Source organism: Littorina saxatilis, linkage group LG13 (genome assembly GCF_037325665.1).
Source record: "Littorina saxatilis isolate snail1 linkage group LG13, US_GU_Lsax_2.0, whole genome shotgun sequence".
Lineage (NCBI taxonomy): Eukaryota > Metazoa > Mollusca > Gastropoda > Littorinimorpha > Littorinidae > Littorina > Littorina saxatilis.
Window position 1 is genome coordinate 21,388,217 of NC_090257.1, and position 7,500 is coordinate 21,395,716.

At 41.4% G+C, this 7,500-nt stretch overlaps 1 protein-coding gene across 1 annotated transcript in view; it reads right to left on the reverse strand.

The window, feature by feature from the left end:
* The window catches only part of LOC138946189 (cyclic nucleotide-gated channel beta-1-like), a 108,280-nt gene that overhangs the window by 100,498 nt on the left and 282 nt on the right, over window positions 1–7,500 (reverse strand). The gene's annotated exons all lie outside the window — the stretch shown is intronic.

Sequence of the window (7,500 nt, forward strand, 5' to 3'; positions counted from 1 at the left end):
AAATGTAAAAAAGAAAACATAAAATTAAAAAATGTCAGCAATAGTTCGACAGCAAAGAAGCTCACAGTGAGCAGCCTAGAAAAGCCGTTGAGAAAACAGTGTCGATCCAGCGCAGACGGTTAAATTTGACGGCAAACATTTGGTCATTCAAGGCGCGTCCGCCATTTGCACAGCTTGGCGACTGCCGTGTTTACGGAACTAAATTGCCGCCTGCGCCTATTCCTTGTTGGAAGAGCGTCAGGACTTTCGGAATTGGTTAGATGCTGTTTGGGAATTCCGCGAGCAAGTGACCAGACAAAGCACATTGTGAAAGGCGGAGGACAAAACAAAGAAAGAAGAAAAACAAGTCGCGTAAGGCGAAATTACTACATTTAGTCAAGCTGTGGAACTCACAGAATGAAAGTGAACGCACTGCATTTTTTTCACAATGAACGTAGTCCGCCGCTAGTGCAAAAGTCAGTGAAATTGACGAGCCTGTTTAACGCGGTAGCGGTTGCGCTGCGCTGCATAGCACGCTTTACTGTACCTCTCTTCGTTTTAACTTTCTGAGCGTATTTTTAATCCAAACATATCATATCTATATGTTTTTGGAATCAGGAACCGACAAGCAATAAGATGAAGCTGTTTTTAAAACGATTTCGGAAATTTAATTTTAATCATAACTTTTATATTTTTAATTTTCAGAGCTTGTTTTTAATCCGAATATAACATATTTATATGTTTTTGAAATCAGAACATGATAAAGAATAAAATAAAAGTAATTTTGGATAGTTTTATAAAAAAATTATTTTAATTACAATTTTCAGATTTTTAATGACAAAGTCATTAATCAATTTTTGAGCCTCCAAGCTGAAATGCAATACCAAAGTCCGGCCTTCGTCGAAGATTGCTTGGCCATAATTTCAATCAATTTGATTGAAAAATGAAGGTGTGACAGTGCCGCCTCAACTTTTACAAAACGCCGGATATGACGTCATAAAAGACATTTATAAAAAAATCAAAAAAATCTGGGGATATCATACCCAGGAACTCTCATGTAAAATTTCATAAAGATCGGTCCAGTAGTTTACTCTGAATCGCTCTACACACACACACACACGCACAGACAGACAGACAGACAGACACACACACACACACACACACACACACACACACACACACACACACACACCACGACCCTCGTCTCGATTCCCCCTCTATGTTAAAACATTTAGTCAAAACTTGACTAAATTCAATGAGGTCAGTGAATCAAGGGGAGGAGAGAGAGAGAGAGAGAGAGAGAGAGAGAGAGAGAGAGAGAGAGAGAGAGAGAGAGAGAGAGAGAGAGAGAGAGAGAAAGAGAGAGAGAGAGAGAGAGAGAGAGAGAGAGAGAGAGAGAGAGAGAGAGAGAGAGAGAGAGAGAGAGAGAGAGAGAGAGAGAGAGAGAGAGAGAGAGAGAGAGAGAACTCAGAACTCAGAACTCAGAAAATTTAATCGCTAAAACTTGAAAGTTCATTGCGACGTGGAGGTTTGGAGCGAGGGAGACAATTTCGAAATCAAGTGTCAAGATCTAGTGACATGGATCGAGAAAGTGTTACTCTGTCGGGTGCCTTTCTCGAATTGCGACAGAAAGCGCCTGTTTTCTGTCAACGGCTGGGGTTTTTAGCTGACAGAGCATAGCGAACACGGGTATTTCGTGTTGCACGGATTTCACGTGGGTGATTTCTGCTGTCAGGGCAAAACTGGCGATAGCTGAACTTGGAACGTGACAAGGTGAGTCACGTGATTTTGTCAAGGTTGTCTGTGTGAGACATGTTAACGACACACTCGAAACTCAGCGGCTAGAGAGAACGGTCGGTGTCTTATTTTCCTACAAGTTTGATGGTCTTCAACGCGTTGACTGCTGCACTGTATTTCAACGTGCCGTTCTGCTTGCACAGTAGGGCTTAAAGGAATTTCAATTAGATACTACTTTCTCTTTGTTTACATGCTGGCTGACAGTCGGGGCGTCAAAGTTTCTTCGCTGTGCGGGGAAGGTTTTCCACCGCATAAGGATTCAGCGCAAGAGGGAGGATGGCGGTTTTTCCGTTGACCAACGGGTGTCATTCAAAGGGGAGCGGATTCGCTTAAAAGAGAGAGCTACCTACATTAGGCTGTTGAGGTAATAAATCATTATTTAACGCTGTTGACGAGTCTGTGTTTGTGGAATGAAATACTCTCTGTTGTTCTTTCCAGGTAGCGCATAATTTGCTCTTTGTGACGCTAAAAAACTAATCTGTATACGGTTTTTGCAGATATGGAGAGAAGGAAGGAAAATAGCTGATTTGTTGTTGTAAAAGTTCGTTTGTGCAGGCCCACGTGCTCGATGAGATATGTAAAGGTGACATGTTTAAAGGTGGTGTGTGAGGGGTAGCGTGGAATGTTTAGTGCACCGATGCTTTTTGTTGCAGCCTTCTTTTGCTGGCTGTTTTTCGACTGCCTACGTATATCTACTACGTGCTATGCTGAGCGGGATGCTGTAACCAGGGCTCGTATTCTTGAAACAGCTGCAACTCATATACCGGCCTGTAAAACCACTTCCGCTCGATAAGTCCGCTAAGTGTTATTCATGAAACTCCGGGAAAGAGTTACATGGGTGTCGCCGAGCTGAAAAGTTGGAGGACCCATCCCCCTCCTCTAAAACCGTCAATTTTGAATAAATCTTGTTAAAATATTGTTTGTAGATTTATGTCCCTCATGGACACACATTGGTGTCATTTAAGCACCAATGCTTTGCGGACAAATACGAGATACCGCTCGCGAAAGATTTCAACCGATGCTCGATCATACCGGCTTGTGGTGAAAGCGTGCTAGCGTCTTCTTTAATGCACTACAGTGTCCGATTATTTTCAACTGATTCCGTGGTCCAACGGTTCTCTCGTTCGCCTGATGCGTGATTGAGTCGAGTTCAAATCTCCATCTGCCCGTAATTTTTTTTTTATTCTTTGGCATTTGTTTATTTTTGTTTATTTTCTTCATGTGCAAAAGAGTACGTTATAATAGCAAAATTGATTTAAAAAAAATGTTTTAGGCTGCAATGGTTTTTTTTAAAAATCTTTGGTTAAGATGATATTAGTTTATTGATAAAGTTTGTTAACTTAAACATGTAATAATTTGATTAAAAAAATTAAATAAATAACCATGAAGAAGGATGCTTCCCGCTTAAAAAAACAAAGGTGAGAGAGAAAAAAACCCACCTAAAATGCGGTAGCAGCCACCTGCATGCAACTGAGATTAGAAACAAAAAAATAAAAAATAAATAAAAAGGGTCTCCCTGTGTTTTTATTTCATTCAGTTTGTTTGGGTAGTTGCTATTGACTTTGAAACTGACACGCTGGCTAAAAAGCTGCAACATTGTGTCCTTCAAAGTCAAACTGTCGTTTAACTACCGCCCGGTATTTATTTTTACTGCCCAGTAATTATTTATTTTTCCCCGGTATTCATGTGTGTCTATCGGAAGGTCGGCAGCTACCAGTTGGTTATTTTTAGAATTGAAGATTCCCGATGCTTGCTCTTCTCTGCGCACGCGTTACCGGCGTTTTCGCCGGCGTGTCAGTTTCAAAGTCAATAGCAACAACCCAAACAAACTGAATAAAAAAAAAACAAGGGGAGATTTTATTTTTATTTTTTTTATAAACCTCGGTTGCATGCAGGTGTACATGGCCTAGTACCTAGTAAACGCCCACCCCCCAGTTTCGACCAGTGGACTAGTAGACAAGGAAAATGAATAAAGATTATTCAGTCTGCTGTTATTGTTGTTTTTCAATTGTTTCCTTTCCTTAGACATGCTTCGGGGATTGGACAGAAAAAGGTTTCTGAAGTGGCTAGAGAATCGCAATACATTTTTGACTGGGAGGAAAAAGAAGAAACGAAAGCTTCATCTTTGGTTTAAACATAAGTTTATTTCAACAAATGTTACAATCATGACATGTATACAAAAGACACAGGTAACAGCAACAAGCTAGAAGCTAATAGAGGTGTTCCTGCATGGATATTATAACGTAAGGCGGTAACGGCTGAACAATTTGTCTAAATAAACCAAATTGGAAATCCAAAGCATCATCATTATAATCATCCTCATCTCATTAATCATCCAAAATTATCATAACATAATAAACGTTGCATAATCATTATAAAGAAAGACAGTAAGAGGAAGGAAGGAGGGGAAGAAAAGGAATAAAAAGAAGAGGGATGGGTAGGAGTTGTGCAGAAATTAAAGTTGTTGTCCGGCTTGTGGAGCATTGATTCTGGTTTGCCCAAAGCGGCCTGAACGTTCAATGAACGAGTGTACTCTTGACACAATGTTCCTGTTCAAATCTAGAGAATACTGTCTGTCTCCATTTAGAAGGTGGGGGAGGTGAATACTGTGGTTAGGGAGGGTATGTATGGTTTCTTGACGTGCTTCGCGATAATTTGGACAATCTAATAGGAAGTGTTTTACGGTTTCGGACGGAAATGCGCAGTCACAAGATGCATCTGTAGCAACGTGTCGTCTCACTAGATCGTTATTAAGATCACTTATATATAGCCTGAGCTTACAGTGAATTGTTTGTGATATGCGATCTCCAGAATACCAATAACACGGCAGACTTAAATCGTTTTTTGACAAAAAGTGCTTGAAGGACTTACTAAGTTTTATGTAGTCTGGTAAAGAATTCCAGAGTTGTGTTGTAGATGGGAGAAATGAGTTTTGTATAATTCAGTGTTAAACGATGGAACTTTCCTATCTAAAGGTCTGCGATGGCGATATGGATTATTAGTTTATATTAATGGTGGCAATATCGCAAGTAAGTAGTTTGACACCTTACGGTGTACAATCTTGTGAAATAATATCGATTTTTGACGTTTACGCCTCTCTTAAAGTGAAATAAAGCCTGACTCGTCGTACAGTTGTTGATGGCTTGTACCGCGGACTGCTCCAACAATGGTCTTCATCTTCAAAGCTTCATCTTTGGCGGGAAGTGATATCTGAAGAGGTTGATTTTGTGTGTTAGTGTTAGTGTGTGTGTGTGTGTGTGTGTGTGTGTGTGTGTGTGTGTGCGGGGAGTTTTGTGCAATAACGCATCCTTTGAACACTTCTATGACAAATGACCAAAATATCGTTTTTCTAGCTAAGGACCCGCTCCTGCCAAGGGTATAGTACCTAGTAAACGCCCACCCCCCACTTTTGGGCAAAACTGGTACATAGGGTGGGTGGGCGTATTCAAGGTAGTTAACGGTAATATCATCAATTTAAAAAAAACCTCATTCTCGCCTAAAATTAATTTTTTTAATCAATTTTGATATTACAACGTACTCTTTTGCACACGAAGAAAATAAACAAAAACAAACAAAATTAATGACAAAGAGTAAAAAGAAAAAAAAAGTAAGGCCTGATGGCGATTCGAACTCGACTCAATCGCGCATCAGGCGAATTCGATAACCGTTTGGCTACGGAATCAGACACCAAATTCTCGCCACTGTAATGCATTAAACAAGACGCAAGCACGCTTTTGCAACACGCCGTTATGATCGAGCATCGGTTGAAATCTTTCGCGAGCAGAAGCTCGTATTTGACCGCAATGCATCGGTGCTTAAATGACACCAATGTGTGTCCATGAGGGACATAAATCTACGAACAATATTTGAACAAGATTTATTCGAACTTGACGGTTTTAATGGACAGTGTTGGTGAAGTTACTGACAGGTAGCGACTTTACAGGAGGGGGAGGGGTCCTCTAACTTTACAGCTCGGAGACAACCCGGTAAGGACTTACCGGTGTTTCATAAATAACACTTAGCAGTTGGCGGACTTATTGAGTTTTACAGGCCAGTATATGAGTTGCAGCTTTTTCAAGAATAAATCTTGTTGAAATATTGTTTGTAGAGAGGAGCAAGCATGAGGAATCTCCAATTCTAAAAATAACCAATTCTGGTAGCTGCCGACCTTCCGCCAGACACACATTAATACCGGGGGGAAATAAATAATTACTGGGCAGTAAAAATAAATACCGGGCGGTAGTTAAACGACAGTTTGACTTTAAAGGACACAATTTTGCAGCTTTTTCAAGAATACGAGCCCAGGTCGTCCGCGGCATTGATGTAACCTGCTAACCTGATGTACTGGTGATTTGCTGTCGCTGTCGCCGTCCTACCAGCTACAACTCTACTTTTTCTGGTAGACTACGGGAGGACCTTCAGCGACTGAGTGAGGCGCCTGATGTCTCCACTGTTCCCTGCTTCGTTGCCACGCCAGCCGGCACTACATTCGACGGAGCAGTTGTGGAGACTATAGACTAATCACGGGCCGCCCACTCAGTGGCAAAAAGCTAAGTTGCACCATGTCTTTTGCACCCTTCTTACCACCAAGTCATCTGTCATATTTATGATTATACTCGAGTGGTGACGACGTGGGGTGTGTGACACCTGCATGAACTAGTACTTTAAGGCAGACAGCTATATTTCCTAACTATACACGGGATCAGCGTGTTATTATTATTTTCTGTACTTTAACTGGCATTTTTGTCAGTGACCACTTGTTTTTACGTTTTGAACGTAAAAAGAACATCTTTTGGAGTTAAGTCTCGAGGGAGGTGGCGTGATATTACATACACAGGCGACTGAAACTTATACTTTTGTTGATTCTATTTATTTGTATGACTGCGAGAGTGGATCGTGGTGTGGTTAGTTAGTTAGAAGTAACTAACCGTTCATAATCACCTTATTGTGATAGTGAAACGTGACAAACAGACGTTTTACATTGTACAGATGTTTACCCGACATGGTATTTTCCGCGTCAGTTTTGATATTGTATTGTTCTCCTTGTGTAATACAAATTACATCGTTCTCTTAAATGTCTGAATGAGAACAAGAGTCTCGAATCACACGCGAACCGAACAACGAGACTGTCAACCGAAATAGAATCGTAGCACTGTCCTTTGATTATCTTTGAATTTTCCTCTGTCGACTGGTGACCCATGGCGAAGGTTGTCAAGGTACCCCTGCTCTTCTGGTAGCATGTGGCGAGTTGCTTGCTTTATCATGGAAGATCGTCGCTGCTGCAGTCCTTGATCAACACAAAATCATCTGTTTCACAGAGCAGTGACTGTCTGTCGCCTGTGTTGTCTCTGACCACCCGTCGGAATGAATTGTTTCTGTGTACGTTTTTAACAGAACGAACAGCTGATCGGTCCTTCAGTTCCGACACATACTTCTTGATGGATGGCAGTCTAGCACCCTTTGCTCTGATATGTCCTGTGTTTTTGTGCTTCCTCTCTGTGACTGGGTTGTCAAAACAAAAACATCGCGTGGCTCAGCGGTCCGTGGCGACAATAACACAACGCCAGCTTCACCCTGACTATTGTTACCACGCTCGGTGGGCTTGTCAGCTGTGCCTGCAACACGTGCAAAGTTGTCACTGCTACTGTGTTGTGTGTCAACGTCACATCCCAAGGGTTGTTGTTGTGTCATTTGTGGCCTCGACGAAATCGAAAGATTTGACAT